The following is a 21577-nucleotide window of genomic DNA, read 5'->3' as shown; positions in this document are numbered from 1 at the left end:
TAGAAAATTGAAAATTATGCATATAGCTCACATTACTTTTTATTGGATAGGACTAAAATAGGTCAGTGGAAATTTTGGAACAATGCTATAAATTCTATAAAGTGTATTAAGCTCTTACTATGTTTTAGGTACTATTCAAGGTACTGGGGATTTGAGATAAGGAAGCATAAAATCTCCTTTCAAGGAGTTACCTATATCTTGTGGGAAACAGACAAGCAAACAAATTCACTGTGGTGGAAGATCTTGTTCTCAGATATCTAGAAACTCAACCTTATTAATTCCAAAGGGAAATGCATCCTGGAGGATTGGCTCATGCTTACCAACCTCATGAGAGACTGATGTGTAAAACACAGTGCCGGGGCAGCGCTGTGGTGTAGCGGGTAAAACTGCTGCCTGTAATGCTGGTATCCCATATGGGCGCTAGTTCAATTCTTGGTTGCTCCATTTCCAATCCAGCTCCCTGCTAATGTGCCTGGGAAAGCAGCTGAAGATGGCCCAAGTGCTTGGGCTCCTATACCCACGTGGGAAACTCAAAGGAAACTCCTGGCTCCTGGCTTCAGAATGGCCCACTTCTGGCTGTTGCAGCCATTTGGGGAGTGAACCAACAGGTGGAATATGTCTCTCTGTTTCTTTCTTTTTTTTTTTTTTTTTAATTTATTTGACAGATAGAGTTAGACAGTGAGAGAGACAGACAGAGAGAAAGGTCTTCCTTCCGTTGGTTCACCCCCCAAATGGCCACCACGGCCAGAGCTACGCTGATCTGAAGCCAGGAGCCAGGTACTTCTTCCTGGTCTCCCATGCAGGTGCAGGGCCCAAGCACTTGGGCCATCCTCCACTGCACTCCCAGGCCACAGCAGAGAGCTGGCCTGGAAGAGGAGCAACTGGGACTAGAACCCAGCGCCCATATGAGATGCTGGCGCCGCAGGTGGAGGATTAACCAAGTGAGCCATGGCGCAGCCCCTGTTTCTTCCTCTCTCCTTGTAACTCTGCCTGTCAGATAAATGAATCAAAAACAAAACAAAACAAAAATACAATGCCACCACTTAGCAGTTCACACAGAGACCTGTAATAATAACAACTATCAATTACAGACCACCTACTGCTTGAGGGCACTATTCTAGGTAACAACACACATTACGTCACTTCCTCCTTACAATGGCTCCCGGAGATGGTTCATTGTACAGATGACACATTAAGTTGCAGAGTTCTGGAATAACTTGTTCAAGGTCACGCAGCTGCAAAGCTTCAAACTCAACCTCTTTGGCCCCTAGTCTTAACTGCTACACTCCACTGCCTCATGTAAAATGTGCTGGACTTTCATGTCGCCACTCAGGGGTTTCCGTTCCTCTGTAGGAGGAGCTACATAAAAAGGAGGATTATAGTCAGGAGTTGGCTTGTGGAGTACCAAGTCAGAGCAAGGAGAGTCAGTGATGTAAATTAAAGACAGATGGCCTCAAGACCCACAATGGGGGCCGGCGCCGCGGCTCACTAGGCTAATCCTCCGCCTTGTGGCGCCGGCACACCAGGTTCTAGTCCCGGTCGGGGCGCTGTATTCTGTCCCAGTTGCCCCTCTTCCAGGCCAGCCCTCTGCTATTGCCCGGGAGTGCAGTGGAGGATGGCCCAAGTGCTTGGGCCCTGCACCCCATGGGAGACCAGGAAAAGCACCTGGCTCCTGGCTTCAGATCAGTGCAGCGTGAGGGCCACAGCGCACCGGCTGTGGTGGCCATTCGCGGGGTGAACCAACAGAAGGAAGACCTTTCTCTCTCTCTCTCTCTCTCTCTCTCTCTGTCTAACTCTGCCTGTCAAAATTAAATTAAATTAAATTAAATTAAAGACCCACAATGGGGTCAAAATACTCCCGCTGCAGTAAAGACACAATTGAATTTGAGAGTCATGGAGCCCCTTTCTCTGGGGCTGCCAACCCTTGCCTCTCTGTGCCTGTGTTTATTTTCATTTTCATTGTTTCTGGACTGGCAGCCCTCCTTCCACTGATAGATACACTTCCTTTTTTTAACAACATAATATTATCCCACTCATGTTCTGGCCCTTCCTGTTTTGGACCTAGGAACATTTTTCTGTTGAAGTTGCCTATGGTTTTCCATACTTTTCTGCTAGGTGCTGGCTTATCAGTCACAGTACCACAGCTCTTATCAATCATGATTCCTGTTCTCACCCCTTCTCATACCTAATCTAACTCCTGAGAACTTTACTCCTCCATCATCACCTCTGTCCGAGTATGTGAGCCTGACCCAGATGAGAATGACACACCTGCTGGATCTTCTTACTGAAAACTCTCCCCTGGGCTGTCAGGCCTCCACACATATGCTGCCTTCCAAAATAGTTCCAGACTTGACCTACTCTTTAGAGGGAGCACTTCTGACTTCAAAATGAAGCCCAAGCTCTCTAGTGTGGCCTCCTTGGCCCTTCATAACGGGGTCCCACCTTTATCGATGCTCTTGCCTGCCAGGGATCCCAAGTCCCTCAGCCCCAGTCCTGAGAATCCTGCCACCTAGGGTGCATTTTCCTCCTATCTCTACCTCCGCCTGTCATTCTGAATGTGTCACTAAACAGGCTACCTGTGCGTACGTGGGCTCCTGGATTGCTCTCTCTCCGCGTCATATTACTCCTTCTCTCCTCCAATGTGTCCTTTAGTACCAGGGAGTAGGACACAGTCCAGCGTGGGTTATATTTAGCTCAAAGGCGGTGTAAAATCCTTTGGCTCTGGATGCCTGCTGTCTGGGGCTGTTGCCCACCCCTGCCCCCGACCAGGACCCTGGCTGCCTATTTGAAGACCTTTATCTCACCATCCTGTAATCTCTCCATTTGTGCCCCACCTTCAGGCCTGCGTCCATTCCCCTTGGTCTCCTCAGCCCCTGGCAGAAGTCATGGTGCTGGGAGCGCCCTATCTCTCCTGAGGAAGTCAGGGCTTGAGTCAATCAATCTCAGCGGCTTTTCTTGCAGACTGTGGGGACTTGGGAAAGGTATAGAACCTGTCTGTGATATTGCAGCCTTAGAAATCGGAGTAATAATATTCACTGTAAAGGCTAGTGAAGCGATGCGTGTTTTTACAAAAACTAAGTAGCGGGGGACGTGGATGAGGGAAAATGCACCTCACACAGTAATGATGACAGCAGTAACAGCTGGGACCTTCCACAGCTGTCACCTTCTGAGTGTTTTATACCATTATCTTCCTAACTTGCCTCAACGTTTGAGGAAGAGATTACTGTACTTAGCACACAAATAACAAAACTGGGACTCAGGAAGCGACATACGTACTAATCCAAGGGGCAAAACTGGGTTGCAGGGCAAGCCTTAGAGGCCAAGAGCTGGTGTTTCTGTGCCTGCCTCACAGGAGAGCTGTATTGGCTCTGCGGAGGTGTGCCGTAGTAGACGTGGTCCCAGCTGTCCTCACTTGACACTAACGCTCCATAACCTGGATGAGAGCAGGCACAATGGGTACTGAAAAGACCAGAGGAGGAAACCAAAGCAGATGTCCAGAAGAGCTGGCAGGGAGCAGGAGAGAAGGGATGGACTGAGTTCGTGGAAGTACAAATGAGCGAGCCACAGGGAGCTAATTCCCCAGGAGGAGAGCCAGGTCAGCAGAGAACGAGACAGCAGAGCTACAGGGCGACAAGCAGCAGGCTGAGTGGGACAGGGACCCAGTTGCTGTCTGTAAAGTGATGAGGCGACGGGAGGACAAAGCTATTCTGGGCAGCACTCCCTGGAGCTGTTGACATTCAGAGAGGTCCTGATCCATTTTTCATGGTCACAGAGGTGAGACCACATCAGAGGCTCCATGGCGTGCTCCTATGTCTGCTGTGTGTGTGTGTGATTCACAAATGTGCACACTCAATTTAATACGAAGTCCCAAGAAACCCTCAGAGATCCTTCTTCTTCTTTTCTTTTTTCTTCCTTTTCTTTTTTTTGACAGAGAGAGAGAGAGAGAGAGAAAGAAAGAGAGAGTTTTCTATGTGCTAGTTCATTCCCCAAATGGTCACAACTGACAGGGCTGGGCCAGGTTGAAGCCAGGAACCAGGAACTCCATGCGGGCCTTCTTCATGTATAGCAGGGGCACAAGCACTTGGACTATCATCCACTGCTTTCCCAGGTGTATCAGCAGGGAGCTGGATGGGAAGCGGAGCAGCCGAGGATCTTTGTAACTTTCTTCATTGCTGAGTTTTACCTATATATTTTCTAATGTCTCGAAGACAAGTCACAGGGATATTGTACGGATACCACATGGGAGTATGAATCAGAGTGGAGGGGAAGGCAGCGAATAAGCAATTGAAAGAAGTCACACTTGGCCACACTGAGGAGCCATTCCCAAGTTCTGGATGTCTCTCCAGCCCAGAGCTCTGCTCCTTCTAGAGGCAATGTTGCTCATAGGCAGGAGCCTGGTTTTGTGTACGGCTCTCCATTCACCACCTATGAGAACTTCATTACTGCTCCAAACCAGAATCCGTTCCCTCATCTGTGGGAATAGCCAGACACCCACCTTGTGGAGTGTGGGAAAGATGAGACCCAAAAGGGCTGCTCCTGGGAGAAGTGGGTGCTTAGTAAGAGGAGATACTATTCCGTTTGAATCGCCCAGAAGCTGACAGAGCACTTACTATGTGTCTGAAGGCTTCTTGTCCAGACACCTTCGAGTTTTGATGAACTCGACTTTGCACAGATTGACAAACTGAAATCCACAGTGAAAAAAAAAAAAAAAAAAAAAAGCCAGTTTGAGGGCTCTCTTCTAGAACTAAAGTGACCCCCTCAGTATTTGGGAAGCTGGTGAAGGGGTTCAGAGATGTGCCAGACTTTAGCGCCACTCTTCTATGCGCTTTGGGAGCACTTTCAGGCCCAGCACTGTAAGGGAGGCCCTCACACGAGGGTTCTATGGCAGTGAAGCATGGTGGTGATTCTGCCATTCCCAAATCTCACAGCCCAGAGAGCCTCCGGGGCCTGATATGACTTACACTGTCTTCTAAAATGTGCACGGCCATAGGCCCACCTAGGACAGTGTGTGGAGTGGGGGTGGGGGGGGTCTAAGAGGAGGTCTCTAGAGTTCTTTCTTCTTGCTTATTTGGGAGCTTACACAAGCCTGCTGAAGCAGCAGGATGGATCTGGTACTTTGAGCTGGCTGCTTACTGGGAGGGAGAAAGAATTATCCCTGGTCTTCCAGCAGGAGGGCCTCCTGGGGCCTCCTGTGCAGGCTCCCGCAGGCCCAGGAAGGGCTGGATGAGCCTGTTCAACACCTCGGGCCCCCTCAGCCAGGACAAAGTCCTGTGTGAACAGGGTGGTGTGGGACAGAAAAGCCACAAGTGGGTTCTTCCTTTTTCCAACCCCAACTAGGACTATCAGAGAGAGGCAAGTCATATGCCATTACCTGTAGCTGCACAACTTACTAGGCAATTATAAACAGTCCAGGAGTCATCTTTCTCCTGATTCATGCACCTGAATTTGTTCTTGTAGCATCTGATTTACTCAATTAATAAAATGCTCACATGTTCTGATTTTCCTTTATAATAGGCACATAAATTCCTCCATAAAATGTCCTAAAAGACAGTACTTTTAAATTAACTATGACTCATTTTAGATGACTTCTAGGCATACTGAAATATCTGGCACTGTGGTGTAGATGGTAAAGCCACTGCCTGTGGCACCGGCATCCCAAATGCACAACAGTTCAAGTCCCGGCAGCTTCACTTCTGATCCAGCTCCCTCCTGGTGCACCTGGGAAAGCAGTGGAGGATGGCCCAAGTCCTTGGGCCCCTATACCCACTTAGGAGACTTGGAAGAAGCTCCTGGATCCTGGCTTTGGATTGGCCCAGCTCTGGCCATTGTGGCCATTTGGGGAGTGAACCAGTGGATGGAGGCGCTCTCTCTCTCTCTCCTTTTCTCTCTCTCTCTGTAACCCTGTCTTTCAAATAAAAAAATAAATCTTTGGGTTTTTTTAAGTTTTATTTTATTTATTTGAAAGACAGAGTTAAAGAGAGAGGTAGAGACAGAGACAGAGAGGTCTTCCATCTGCTGGTTCACTTCCCAGATGGCTGCAACGGCCAGAGCTGCGCCGATCCGAAGCCAGGAACCAGGAGCTTCTTCCAAGTCCCCCAAGTGGGTGCAGGGGCCCAAGGACTTGGGCCATCTTCTACTGCCTTCCCAGGCCATAGCAGAGAGCTGGATCGGAAGAGGAGCAGCCGGGACTAGAACCGGTGCCCACATGGGATGCCGGAACTTCAGGTGGAGGTTTAACCTACCAGGCCACAGTGCCAGCCCCCATTGTTTTTTAAAAAAAGAAATATCTATAGTTTAACAACCCCTCTGAAAGTGTTAGTAAGGATTATTATGGAAGCGCCTGGGGAAGGAAGGCGAAGTCTCCACTCTGCTCTCCCCTTGCTCTGATCCAGCAGTCCTACCTGAAGAGCTGCCCTTATGGACCCTTCTTCGACAACTCTCCTTTGCTTAGTTTTATCTGATCAGGTGGCTGCAATGTTTCCAAGGAGACCAGTGGAGAAGGCAGAGTGGCTGCTTTGCAGATGCAGTGTGAGGAAATATGTCAGTGTCCCCTGAAGTCAGCAGTCCTGAAGTCGCTGGTGTGGCACGTTCTCTTATGAACTGTGTGACCCAGGCAAATCACCCAATCTCTCTGGAGATCAGCTTCCTTCTTCATGCAATGAGGGTATTCATAACTACCCTACCTACCTTAGATGGTCGGTGTGGGGACTAAAACGCTATAATGTACAGCAAAGGCCTTGCAGGGGAGGCACAGGTCATACAGATAAAGGGGAATTATCAGGCTACTGTGGCTGTGTCCTTTAAATGGAGCTAGGCTGGAGAATTCTATTTCCCTGGTAGAAAACTTCTTTGTTTCCACGTTGAAATGGTTCAGTCCCATCCAGGGCTAGGGGACAATGCCATCGATTTTCCATTCCTGCTCACAATAGAACACTGTTTCTTGAAGGTAAGACTGCATTTTATCTGTGTACCTACTAGTATAAAAGACACTTTTAGAATTATGTCCTTGGATTTAGAATCATCACCCAAAAAAGTCTTTTCCTCCACAATTCTGCAGAGCTATTCTCCACTCACACAGGATTTGCCTGTGGTTAGAGGTTATTTCAGGAAAGACACGGGGACTTGAGAAGATGCAGCAGAGAGGACTTCAATATACTGCTCATTTTATTCATAGAATCACAAACATGACAGTTAGACCATCTTCTGGCCCAAACTCTTCATTTTAAGATGAGATCAGGCCGGTGTCACGGCTCAATAGGCTAATCCTCCGCCCGCGGCACAGGCACACCGGGTTCTAGTCCCAGTCAGGGTGCCGGATTCTGTCCCGGTTGCCCCTCTTCCAGGCCAGCTCTCTGCTGTGGCCAGGGAGTGCAGTGGAGGATGGCCCAAGTGCTTGGGCCCTGCACCCCATGGGAGACCAGGAGAAGCACCTGGCTCCTGCCTTTAGATCAGCGGGGCGCGCCGGCCGTAGCACGCTGGCCGTGGCGGCCATTGGAGGGTGAACCAACAGCAAATGAAGACCTTTCTCTCTGTCTCTCTCTCTCTCTCTCACTGTCTACTCTGCCTGTGGGGGGGGAAAAAAGATGAGATCAGACAATTATGGCTTAAAATCAGTCAAGGAGTTACTGTTGAGAACCTGAACTTTCCTGATGTTTAAATCAATACTTTTGCATTACATTATTAATAATACTAACAATAGCAACATCCCCAACAACAGCTTGTTTATTTTATTTTTATATGAGAGAAAGAGAAGCAGAGAAAAAGACAGAGGCAGCTCCCATCTACCAGTTCAGCCCTCAAATGCTCAAAATGGCCAAGAATGGGCTGGGATGAAGCCAGGAGCTGAAACTCAACAGAGGTCTTCCACATGGGTGGCAAGAACCTAATCACTTGGGCCATTACCACTGCCTCCCAGGGATTGCATGAGCAAGAAGCTGGAGTCAGGAGTAGACTCAGGTATTGAACTCAGGCCCTCCTATATGGGACACAGGTGTCTTAACTGCTAGGCCAAACAGCCAGCTACTGCTGGGTCAACAACGAGTCTGTATCAGACATTGTGCTAAGCTCTTTACATGTATTCACTCACTGAACTCTCGCAACAAATCAGCCAGACAAATATTCTTATTTTACAGATGAGGAAAATGGAGCTCAGGAGTATTAACTGCATCCCAAGTTCAAGGTGCTGATGTTTCTATCAGTCTACAGCAGAGCGAGTAAGAAGGCGTGCACGTGTTGTGGTTGCTGCTGGTGTTTACATACAACATTGCATCTGCTCTTTTTTTTTTTAATTTAGAAATGAAAAATCACTCATTACCCCTAGAAACTTTCAAAGGTCCTAGAAAATACACTCGGAGTTGAACTGTCACCCAAGTCACCCTCAAGTGCAGCCTGACTGCAGGTCCACAGGGGTTAACTGGAAAGGAGGATGTGAGGCTTCCACGCCCTTCCGCATGCCAAGCGTTTAGAATTCAGATGTGAGATGAGTCATAACAGAAATCTGCAGGCTTTTGGCCACAATAGATACGCTCATTTCCCCAACTGCTCAGCAGCAAAATGTTGAGAACAAGGACTCTGATCTGCTAGGAATATTAAAAGCAATTGTTGGTCTTAGTGTTGCGCTCAACATAATTAAATCAATCTCTGCTAGCCCTGCTATGGTTTCATTCCAAAGAGCTTGTATTCTGGCTCTTCCTTCCTTCCTTCCTTCCTTCCTTCTTTTTTTTTTTTTTTTTTTTTTTTTTTTTTTTTTTTTGACAGGCAGAGTGCACAGTGAGAGAGAGAGACAGAGAGAAAGGTCTTCCTTTTTGCCATTGGTTCACCCTCCAACGGCCACCACGGCCAGCGTGCTGTGACGGGCGCATCGTGCTGATCCGATGGCAGGAGCCAGGTACTTCTCCTGGTCTCCCATGGGGTGCAGGGCCCAAGCACTTGGGCCATCCTCCACTGCACTTCCGGGCCACAGCAGAGAGCTGGCCTGGAAGAGGGGCAACTGGACAGAGGATTAGCCTAGTGAGCCACAGCGCCGGCCTCTTTCTTTTTTAAAAAAATTATTTATTTACTTATTTGATAGAGTTACAGACAGAGAGAGGGAGAGACAGAGAAAGGTCTTCCATCTGCTGGTTCAGTCCCCAAAAGGTTGCAACAGCTGCAGATGGGCCAATCTGAAGCCAGGAGCCAGGAGCTTCTTCTGGATCTCTCACATGGGTTCAGGGGCCCAAGGGCTTGGGCCTTCTTCTACTGCTTTCCCAGGCCATAGCAGAGAGCCGGATCAGAAGAAGAGCAGCCAGCACTTGATCTAGTGCCCATATGGGATGCCGGCACCACAGGCAGAGACATAGCCTACTACACCACAGCACCAGCCCTTTTCTCCTCTTTCTTAATCAGAGTTAGGACGAGAAACTCACAGGCCTAAGATCGTCAGCCGTCACCATGAATTTGCCTGTTCTTTAATCTCAACATCACATTTTGCCAACTTTCATTAAAAAGCGTAACTCCTCTGAAAAGTCTTTCCATAGTCTGGAACAAGTTACAGAGCTTGAATTTCAAAATGCTGAACATGTATTTAATTACAATTCAAAAGATCAAAGAACATTTTCCAGAAATTTGATCATCCTGAAAATATTAACTTTACCTTAAACACTGCTATGAACAAATGTCCCCAAAGTACCAGAATAAGTTCCTAAAATTTCTCCAGGACAGAATAAAGGAGAGAGGACAGCAGTCTCTGAAATCAACCAAGGCTTTTCAAGCCCAGATAGACTCTGGATGAAACTGACAAAAATATAAGGGGAAAAAAATGTATGAAACAATTCCACAGTTGCTGATTGGCTGTTGCTGGAACGATATGTATAAGGTTACTGGGAAGGAGGACATTTAAAGAGGGAAGCAAGCTGCAATTAGTGGGGTCCACACCACCACTCCTCCTTTCCTTGTCTAATCCATCCTTCCATTCATGTCCACACCCAGCATTTCAGCTCTTAGGACTTGAGGGTCTATTACATGGTAGGCCCTTGGAATCCAAAACTGAAACTGCAAAGGTCTATGCCCATGACAAGCTCTCTGTCTTTTCATGGAAAAAAATACAGTACATGAATCACTGCAATAAAATGTAATACTTGCCACCATGTACAGAATGGAGTGGGGCTCAGGCTGTCTAACGTTTTGGCCTCAGGGATGGATTCGCTGGAGAGGTGACACTTAAAGTGATGCATGCTGTCTAGTGGTCATCCAGGAGAGAGAGGGGAAGAGGCACTCCAGAAAAGGTGCACAGTGGGCACAAGAAGCACAAACACATCAAAGTCAGGATGAGTGATATCGGGGCAAAGGAAAAAGAGAAAGGCAGGCTGTCGTCTGTGGCCAGATTTCACTCTAGGATAGGAATAGGGAATTACAGGTAACTGAGAATTGGAGCGGGGACTCAAGGGTAAGATAACCTGGCTAGAAACATTAAGGACAAGTGGAAGGAGGGAAGCCTGGAAGGAGAGACCAGTGGAGATTCCAGGTTATAGCATTACAGGGCTATGTCAGTGTTTTGGAGTTCTCCAGAGAAACAGATCAATGTGGGGGGGGGTGGGAGGTGGAGGGGAGGGAGACAGGGAGAGTGAGAGAGAGAGAGAGAGAGAGAAAACAGAATTGGCTCACGTGATTATGAAGGCTGAAAAGTCCAGATCCTCATCCGGAAGAGGCAATAGTGTAAGTTCAAGTCCAAGTCTAACAAGGGGAAGACCAATGTCCTAGCTTGAAAATAGACCAAGAGAAAGAATCCGTACGTACTCTACCTTTCCATTCTAGTCACTGATGGCATGAGCCACCCCCCTCCCCCGCCCCAAACACACACACTGAGAAAGGCAGCTGGCTTTGCTCAGTCTGCTGATTCAAATGTTAACCTCATCCAGAAACGCCTACCCAGACACACCCAGAACAATGCTTAACCAACTCTCTGAGCACTCCCCGGCCCCAAATTGACATAGAAAATTAACCACCACTCCCAGATATGAACACCTCCACTCACTGGTTTCCTGGCCCCTCTACATCTGTCAGCTTCCAGAAGATGCTCCCAAAAAACAGTCTGCATATGCTACTGCACAAAGTGCTTCAGAGGCTCCTGCTGCCTTCAAGACGTAAGGAGAGTGAGTGGTTTGTCAGGCTCACACCCCACTGGTGCGCAGTGTCTGCAGGTGCATTTCCCCGCCCCCTGCATCCTGGCTGCACTGCCCTGATGACTCTGGAAGGAGCTGTGAGTTCTTTCCTTTCTTTCCCTTGGCAGAGCCCTTACCTGAAACACTGTTAGCCTTGCCTTCCTCTCTCTTCCCTGCGCCCTACACAAGTCCCAATTCATCTTCAAGACTCATTCTGGGCCATTCTTCTGTTTTTGGAAACCTTCCCTGACATCACCTATCTCTTGGCCTAGGTTAAGAACTGTGCATTCCAACTAGGAAATCATTATGCTTAGTGAAATAAGCCAGACTCAAGCAGACAAATATCATATGTTTTCTCTGATGTGTGGCAGCTAATACAAAACACAAAAAAATGTATAGGAATGAAATGGTCACTTTGGAATATGATTGTCATTTTTAGCCCCTGTTTATTTTCCTTTCGAACTGTGGCCTTCCTCCTTTTTACTTGCTGAATATCATGATTAGTGGCAAATTAAGCCTGTGAATATAAAGTGGATTAAAATTATGTCTTTGCAAAAAGAGAGGGGGAGAGGAGGAGGGGTATTGGGGAGGAAGAAGGCAGTGAGGGAAAGGTAGTTGTCTTTTTGGAACTGTACCTATGGAATGTATAACATCTGTTCACTTTATATTAATAAAAATTTAAAAAAAACCTGTGCATTCTTTGGCACCTCCATGTTTGGCTTTTGTCTCTCTATTGAAGTAGCAATAAAAGCTGCTTCATATCATGTAATATTCACTATCTTCCAGGCTCTGTGCCAAATACTTTGTGTTACCTCCTACAATCCATCTAACAATCTTTGGATTCCATGGAATCTCATTATGTTCATGAGAAACTTACAGCTCAGAGAGGAAAAGTAACTTGCCCAAGGTCACAACTAGTAAGTCCTAGGCCAGGATTCAGCTTGAGTTTCTTTCTCCCAAACATGTCAGTTATAAGGATGGGAATGCTTCTTCTCTGAACACAATTCTTGGAAAAATAGTCTGTTGGATGGATGGAAATGAATGAATGAGTGGCAGAGCCAGGGAGTGAAAGGCAGGTGAGAAAATGGGCTGAGTGATGGCAGAGTCTTCCTTTGGCTAAGTGAGGAGGAAGAGAGAAAAATACCCAACAGGGTGAAGGCTAGAAAAATAGTCAAATTTGAGGGAAGATTGGTGTATGTATATGCGTGCGTGCGTGCGTGCGTGCGTGTGTGTATGTGCAGATCGGGGGCAGGTGTCCAGAGCTCACATAAGGAGACACGGTCAAGCAAGGACCCTGAGTAACAGGAGTCAGCATTGAGGATTATATGCACATTCTTAAGCTCAGATTTTCACCTTACAGTAGTTCCCAAGGGATGTATGCCCTGGAACTTCCCATTTGGAAACTAGTTCATAAATACATATTGATGACTGCATAAATGAATGAAGTAAAATCGCCCTAGTCTAATCAGCCCATTTTTCTCACGTAGAAGCTGCTTCAAAGGTCAAGTCTGGAATGTGCTAAGTAATGTGATCAGACAGGCTGCATGGAACATGAGAAAACCAAGGGGTGCTAGAGAAGAGTTCATTTAAAGCCCCACACAGTGGGGTAGGTGTTGGGATACAGTGGGTTGAATCACCACTTGGGATACTCACAGCAGATAGCAGAGTGCTGGTTCAAATCCCAGCTACTCCATTTCTGATACAACTCTCTGCTAACGTGCCCATGAACCAGCAAATGATATACAAGTACTTGAGTCCCTGCCACCCATGTGGGAGTCCTGGATGAAGTTCCTGGCTTCTGGCTTTGACCTGTCAGCCTTGGTTGTTGAGGCTTTTTGAGGAGTGAACCAGGATGGAAGATCTTTCTCTCTCTCTCTTTTTAAAGATTTATTTATTTGAAAGACTGAGTTATAGAAAGGTAGAGCCAGAGAGAGAGAGGTCTTCCATCCACTGGTTCACTCCCCAAATGACGGCAATGGCCAGAGCTGAGTTGATCTGAAGCTAGGAGCCAGGAGCTTCTTCTGGGTCTCCCACATGTGTGCAGGGGTCCAAGGACTTGGGCCATCTTCTACTGCTTTCCCAGGCCAGAGCAGAGAGCTGGATCAGAAAAGGAGCAGCCGGGACTAGAACCAGCGTGCTGCAAGCTGGGGCTTTAACCTGATGCATCATAGTGCTGGCCCCAGATCTCTCTCTTTCTCTCTCTCTCTCTCCTTCTTCTCCCTCTCTGTGGGGAGCAACTCGGACTAGACTAAGTTACTGAAATTAAGACCTATTCTATGCATCTGCTCTCCCACAATATGGCGCTGGGAGAGGAGTGAACAGCTTCTACGCAGCTGCCTCCAGTTCGACCAGTAACCTGCAGGAGCTGATCCTGCTCCTGATTGGAGGAGAGCAGCATGCTTGGCGTGTGGGTAGCAGAGTTGGGACTGGTGGAAGAGGACTATAAAGGAGGAGAGAGACAACATGCACCAGGGAACATCCGGATAACATCTGAGCAGCCCCCGAGAGAGCCGGCCGGCGGTGTGCCGCTCCCCCGCGGAAGTGGGGAAAGTGGCAGGGGGAGCCTCCCCTCCATGGAGGTGGAGGGATCAGCAGCCAACCTGGGAAGGACCAGCAGCAAACCCAGGAAGGGCCGAGCAGACAAAAGAACAACGCAGGGTCTAGTGTCGTTCCTCCGTGAAGAGGGGGAGCGACACTCTCCCTGCCACTTTGTCTTATAAATAAATAAACAAAAAATCTTTTAAAGTAAATACAACCCTCATGAGGAACCTGAAGTCCAGAAAGGACAGGTAAGTGACCCTAGGACCAAACAGCTCCTGAGTGGCAGCTGAGTCACATCTGGGCCCTGAGTCTCCAGGGTCCTGGGCCAGGGTTCATGAACTTCACTTTTGTTGTCTGGCAAGATGAGCTATACACTAATATGGAGCCAGGAAGAACTGAGGGACACGTTCAACTTTGGAAATCACCTTGAAAAGCATTTGTCATAATTAAAAGGCAGTGTATCAGGCACCTCGCACAGTGTCTGAGCCACAACAGGTGCTGTCACCATGTGACTCCCTGCTGAATTGCCCTAATAAAGATGTATGTTGGTGCGCATTGTGTTCATCTGTCTCAAGCCAACAATCACCTAGGCTAGTTCCATCCTACTCCATTCAAACATACAGGAAAGGATCTTTGCTCCCTTTAAAAAATGAGTTTAGCCGTCACAGATTTAGTGTGTACAACTTGAAATAGAAACATCTGAATGTTCCTTCCCCAGAAGGAACTGCTGAGGGTGTGAGTTTTGATAAGATCCATGGTCTGCATCTACAAGGCAGGCTCAGAGCCTGGACAAGGACTAGGGTTTCCCCAAGTGCAAGTTCAAGGCACAACAAGAACCACTGTCCTGGGGCAGGTAAATTCACGGGCATGCAGAAGGCCTTGGAGAGGCAGGCTGGCTGGCTCAGCACTACTGCTCTCTCTAAAAGGCCTTCTACAGTCTCTCCACTGGGCACAGAAGCAAAGACGTGAGGAGGGCTAGGGAAGAGCCTGGGAGCTTACTTATTTGTGAGAACAAGCAGGAGAAGTTGGGGCTTTGTTTTCTTATGAGATTTGAGCATATGGCTTTTCAGATCCTCTGGGCCCTGATCTTGCAAACTCTAAGATCTCTGTGTTCCCTTCTGCCCCCACAGCCACTCATTTGCTCCTTGTCCTCATTACACTCCCTCCCTGCCCATGCGTAGGGACACAAGGGATTCATACAAAGCCACTGTGGCCGTGCTGTTCCTCTTTCAGAACAGGACTTGCCTCGGGCTTCATTTCTCACCCTCCACCTGCTCCAAACCCTCTCTTGTCCAGGACTTCCATGCCTCAACTCTGGTGATCCGGATTCTTCTCACTCTCTGGCTTTCATTTAGCTTGTCTTCAAGCAGTATCTTCAAATCAGCCCCTCAGCACTGGACAAGCCAACTGAAGCAACTGAAGTCTTGCTCCAAGGGTCACAGCTAGGTTGGGCCAAGAGCCCAGGCTTCGGGGGAGGTGGAGAGGTTTCCACATCTAAGTTCTCTTTCTATAGCAGCCAGTAGCAATGCCTTCACATCCCCCCTCCAAGTCCCTTGAGCTCTGATTTCAGGATCTGCATCTCTGCACCTAATGGCTTTGCCTCTCTGCTTTGCTCAGAAGGGCTACTGCCCCTAGAGTAGCTCAGTAAAGATTAGGTGGTGTGTAAGTACCCCAGCTCCCTCACCCTTCAGCGGTATGGTTCTGAAGAGTGGGCTTTACTCCTCATGGACTCCACTTGGGCTAGGGTCTCTACTGTGGTAGCTGGTTTAATAACCCATGCATCCATGCATTGGCGGTTACCTTCCCTTCTCTCTGACTTTGCCGCTCCCCTCCAGTGGTCGAGACTGGGGGCAAGGTCAGGACAAGGAAGAAATGAGTAAGGCAGCCACAGCACACTCTTAAAGGAAGGATTTGACCTCAGGGTCACACAAGTCTCATGCCAGAATTTTCATGGCCCTGAGAATGGGTGTTTTCCTCTTTATATATGAAGCCCAGGCAACCCACTCAGCTCCCTCTAGCAACCCACTCAGCTCCCTCTAGTCCTGGCTCTGCGGGGGAGGTTACATGGAGCGGCACTGGAAGAACCAACTCCTATCGTCTATGATGCTCTCACCAGTCCAAAATTGTTTGCTCATTTTATATTCATGTATTTGTTGTTTATGTGTCCTCAATTTAAAAATGTAGGCTCTAAGAAAGCTTGTTTGAGAAAGCTAATATGAATTATCTGTAGATTATATAACATAGCACATCTATATGGACTGAATTGGGATTCGCCCTAACCCCTCAATTCATGTGTGAAAGCTCTAACTAGTTAACTAACTAACACTAACGGGGTGACTGTATTTGGAGAAAGGAGCTTTAAGAAACTAATTAAGGTTAAATGAAGTTGGAGGTGTTGAGCCTTAATCTCACTGGACTGTTGTCTTTACAAGAGGAAGGGACACCCAAAACCTCTCTCCTTTCTCCATGCACAAAGAGGCCAAGTGAGCATGCAGATGGTGGGTGTCTACAAACTGAGAGAAGAAGACAGAATGAAACTTACCTGACAGCATCTTGACGCTGGACTTCTCGCCTCCAGAACTGTGAGCAACAAACATCTGTTGTTTAAGTCACCCCGTCTGTGATATCCCATTATGGCCGCTCTGGTGAACTAAGATAGAACACCAGATGCTTAAAAGTCCAATACTGTTACCTTCATGCTTACATTCATTCATTCATTTTCATAAACATCTAAGGAGCATCCACCATGGGTGAATAAAGATCCAGTGACGCTGCAGATGCTTGGAGGAGCACAAAAGTGAATCAGACATTCACTCTCTACCCTGATTCAAGGACTGTGTCAAACTGTGTCAAAACTGTATTACGGTTCTATTTTATTATTTTTTGTTTCTTTTATTTATATAAAGGGAGCAAATATCATGTACTTCATACATCCAGTTTTATTTTCTTTTTTAAAAATATTTATTTTTATTTATTTGAAAGATTTACAGAGAGGTAGAGGTAGAGACAGAGAGAGAGATCTTGCATCCAATGGTTCACTCCCCCAGATGGCCGCAAGGGCCGGAACTGCGCCAATCCGAAGCCAGGAGCCAGGAGTTTCTTCCGGGTCTCCCGCGTGGGTGCAGGGGCCCAGCCATCTTCTACTGCTTTCCCAGGCCATAGCAGAGAGCTGGATCGGAAGAGCAGCAGCTGGGAATAGAACTGGCGCACATATGGGATGCCAGCGCTTCAGGCTAGGGCTTTATCCTGCTGCGCCACAGCACAGGCCCCCATATATCCAGTTTTAAGAACATAAGCATAACTCACCCCTACCTTCCTTCCCTTACTTCTTCCATTCCACCTCCTTCCTTTCTTATTTTTCTTCGAATTTTCACAATGACATACTTTCAATTTAGTATTATGGTGGTTTTTTATTTTTTTGGACAGGCAGAGTGGACAGTGAGAGAGAGACAGAGAGAAAGGTCTTCCTTTACCGTTGTTTCACCCTCCAATGGCCGCTGTGGCTGGTGTGCTGCGGCCAGCGCACCGCACTGATCCAAAGCCAGGAGCCAGGTGCTTCTCCTGGTCTCCTATGCGGGTGCAGGGCCCAAGTACTTGGGCCATCCTCCACTGCACTCCCGGGCCACAGCAGAGAGCTGGCCTGGAAGAGGAGCAACCGGGACAGAATCCGGCACCCTGACCGGGACTAGAACCCGGTGTGCCGGCGCTGCAGGCGGAGGATTAGCCTCTTGAGCCATGGCGCCGGCCAGTATTATGGTCTTAAAATACACCTTTGAACATGTGACCTCAGTGATTAAAGATTTCTAGGACTTGCATGTCCTTCGGAAGGCATCAGTGATGACAACATCCATCCCTTTCCCAATTTATCTCCTGACATTCCTTTGCACGTACCTTGTGTTCCACTCACCTAGGGCTATTTAATTTAATTTATATACTCTCTTTGTTTTATGCCTTTGCTCATTCCCCTCTGAAAAGCATACTTAGCCTTCCAGAATCAGGAGAAATGGCACTACATCCATGAACATTTTGGATTCTTCCATGCAGAATTAATTATTCTCTTAATGTCCTGACATATTTTCTACATCTCCATTACATTCACTATTTATACATACGGTTTAATTGTTACACCTCTGCTTCCAGAAGTAGATTATATGTACCTCTAAAGCAGGGCCCGTCTCTTCTTTATCTTCTTCCTTGCATCGCGTACAGAGATCCTCTCAGAGTAGGAACTCAATAAGGGCGAAGGAGTAAATATATTTCTCAAATTTTATTGGTATAATCCACTTCAATCTGATCACTATAAGTCATGAATGATGGATGTTTCTAAGTAAGACAACCATCACTGATTGTTAAAAATAAACATTTTTAAGGGGACATAATACATAAAGAATCCCATTCCACAACAATAATACAATTTATATGTATTTTTTAAGATATATCATGCACTGGGAATAGAGGTGGATGTACAAAACAAACAAAATGGGGCAAGTATTTGGCCTAGCAGTTAAGATACCACTTGGGATGCTAGAATCTCTTATGGGAACACCTTGCTTAAGTCCCAGCTACTCTGCTTCCAATTGATTCCACTTTCTTGATAATGCACACCCTGGGAGACAGGAGGTAATTGCTCAAGTACTTAGGTTCCTGCCACCCATATGGGAAACCTGGATGAAGTTCCCAGCTCCTGGCTTCCACTACCTCACCCCTACTGTCCTGGGCATTTGGGGAGTGAACTAGACAATGGGAGCTTACTCAGTCTGTCTCTCTGCCTTTCACATAAATACATAAAAATTAAAAAAAAATCTACAAATAACCAATTTCAGAAAGACAGAAGTATAATTTTTTATGTATGTTGAAGAGTTCACATAAGTGTCAAGGCGAATACGACCAAGCCATGATTATCAAGGATGCAGGGTCCTTTTGTGTTCCTTTTGTGTCACCCACCATGGCCATCACTTCTATGTTCCAGCCAGCTTTAAGGAGGAAGAGGCAAAGCAGGACATACACGTTCACCTTAACCCTGACCCTCTTTGGAAGTTGTCCCTCCCACCTTCATTTGTATTTCACTGGTCAGACTTGGTCACATGATCCTCCCCCCCTCCCCCCCAGGCTGCAAAGGGCAGCTGGAAAATGTAGTCTTTATTCTAGAGTGGCCAGAATATTAAGTACCGGAACAGTAAGTCTTCCATGACTAGGGAAGAAGAGGGAAAACGGATTTGAGGCAGACAATTAGTAGGAACTCAATAAAGATGAAGGAGTAAATATATTTCTCTGCTTAACTTACTGTTCGTGTTGCCTTCACTTCGTTTATTCAGACAGATATGAGCTCCTGCACAGTGTAGGATACCCAGGACGTTTGTGTAGCTGTTTACCGAAAACAAACGTTTGCTGTGAAAACATGTGCTCTATATTTGGTCCTCCAGGATCAATGTGATGACAAATAGTTATAATTAAGAAGCAGCAATTGAAATTGGCTTTGGATACGACTTCTTGATTAACCTGAAAGAGCTAATCTAAAAAGGCCAGTTTTGTCTCAAGATAAAACTTAATACACAGTTTCCATTAAAATGAAATGCCTGGAGCTGTACGACCAGGAATATATGTGCTTTTTCATTTTCTGTTTTTCTGTTGTTGTTAGCAGCAATATTAGACCAGCATTTAGTCCAAAGTAATGAGGCAGCATACAACTGAGTCACTCAACCCGCAGCCTCAGGTTAGGTGGGAGTTATAAAGTCCCTCCCCCAGTATCAGTTTCTCATCTGTAAATTACGAAGAATAATACCTCCCTCCAGAGATTTCATGAGGATTAGATGAAAAAATACGTGAAAGGCCTTTCAGTTTTCAAAATATATATTACTGGTACAAGATTTTGGGTCAGCAAGCAGATGTCAAATCATGTGATATAAAAGATAACATAAAACAAGATCACTGCTGTGCAAGGGAGAACTTGAAAAACAGAAGAGCTTTTCTTATCTTGTTTGAATCTCTGGACAGCCTTCACCGAGCAGGCCCATCTCCAGCAGGCCAGGCCATGAGGCAAAGCTCCTGGGAGTCCACACCACATCACTCCATCTCAGAATACATGATCCACAGCCAGTATTCACCCTGAATGGGAGAGGAGAGAAGCGGGGTGGGAGGGACAACTGAGGGTGGGCTGGACAGTCTCTGGCTGAGTGACCCGGAGCTGGGTTTGGATTGTGGGAGATGAGGTTGGGCTGGAAAATTCCCGCCCCAGTGAAATGTGTCAAACCCATGCCCAAGTACTGTGTCCATATCAAGAAGTATCCATCACACTTAAAGGGGCCAGCAGCAGAGACCAGTGAAGGGGATCCTGGCACCAAGCACCAGGAGTTGAACAGGGATGAGACCAAAATAAAAGGAGGTAGAGAACAGGCCCAGGAAAGATTAGCGGAACAGATAGTTCCGGGGAATCTACTCGAATACTCTCAGGCCCTACAGATCACAAAAGAATGGCTGGCCTTAAAAAGCCACCACACAGTAAAAGCTGACCCACTTTGCAACATCTCCTTTCTGCCAGGATTCTGATACTTGCAGCACATTTGCTGCTACAATGGAGAAACACTGAATCTTGTTACAGATACCAGTGGTCTTCAGCTGGTGTGACCTGGATGGGCTGTGTGGTTTATGTTCTGCACAAATGCATCCCAGACGTGGTGGTGGGGAGGTATTGAGATCTGAAATCCTGGCCACTCATGGATCACTGGGCCATGCCCAGGTGTGGGAGCTACACCTGCCTCGCGTGAGCAGGTGGCTCATTCTTTGCTCAAAGGCACCTGCAAGTCTGCTCCTCTCCCAGAATCACAGTATCGGCTCTGCCTGTGAATACTGCAGGTTCTGGGAGACTATGATCCAATTTCATTTATAAAACATTTTAAACTAAATTGAAAAGTATACTCCCCAAATGCATTCACATGTGTTATATATTTTTATTTTTATATAATTTTAACTTATCTAAAGACCATCAAATCAAGTTATGTTGTCGGGGTACACAGAGATTTTAGAAGAAAGTGGTTTGCCATTTCTCAGCACATATTTGAACCTTTTGCCAATATGCTATGTGTTTCGATAGTTAGGACTCTGCGTTGGGCTTTTCATGAAATTCAGACCCGTGTGCAACCTGGGAGTGGTCTGTATGTAGCCCGAATATATTTTACAAACACTGTTTTATCTTCTAAAATTTCTATTTTTATTGTTTTTTTTATTCCTCTATAGAAATGTTCTTGTTGAATTAAGAAAACAGGTCAACCTTTCCTACTTAGTTTCTTCTTGCCTGAGATAAGCTAATCTCTGGGTAGGGTTTTTCTGCTCTCCTATAACTGACAGCATAAGTGCCCAACCCATGGGCTCCAACCACTGTGTTCTGGGAAGCCCTCTGTCAGGGCCCGTGACTGGTCCACATTCTTGTTGGAAATGTGCTGAGTCAATACTGGTCACAGAAGCAAACTGGGAGCATTAAATGATAGCGCCTCCATGTTCCTTTGGAGTTCTCAGATTCAAAGCCTTTTCTTCCAGCCAAGTCGCAGATGAGACAGGAATAGGAGTCTGGATTTCTACTGGATACGTAATATCATTACCCAAGGCTCTGCTTCCAGCTATATTCTTTGAATCATTGAAACTCAAGTGTATTTTTTTTTTCATCTTGAATGAGCTGCATTTAAAAATAATTCAGCATCCAGCTACTGAAGCTGTCATGACATAGAAAGGAGAGTTTCTGGGCCACGCCTGATGTGATTAGGAAAGCATGCAGCGAATACTCAAAAATGCAAAGACATAAATAATATTAAAACCTGGCAGACCACCCTCTGCCATTTATTGTTTTGCAATTTGCTTCCTAGCCAGTAGAACAGGCCCTTCCTAATTCTTCATTCCTCTACTTA

The 21577-nt window shown here is 46.7% G+C and overlaps 1 protein-coding gene across 6 annotated transcripts in view; it reads right to left on the bottom strand.

Annotated features, from left to right (window-relative positions):
* Positions 1-626: 626 nt before the first annotated feature.
* The window catches only part of TMEM67 (transmembrane protein 67), a 123102-nt gene continuing 102151 nt past the window's right edge, over positions 627-21577 (bottom strand). For all 6 annotated transcript variants that reach the window (XR_011389224.1, XR_011389225.1, XR_011389226.1 and 3 more), the window contains one exon: positions 627-19784. The gene's annotated coding sequence lies outside the window, so the exon portion shown is untranslated. The remainder of the gene's footprint in view (positions 19785-21577) is intronic.

This window comes from Oryctolagus cuniculus, chromosome 6, assembly GCF_964237555.1.
Source record: "Oryctolagus cuniculus chromosome 6, mOryCun1.1, whole genome shotgun sequence".
NCBI lineage: Eukaryota > Metazoa > Chordata > Mammalia > Lagomorpha > Leporidae > Oryctolagus > Oryctolagus cuniculus.
Note: the sequence above shows the minus strand (reverse complement) of the source record. Positions and strands in the feature narration are given on the sequence as shown.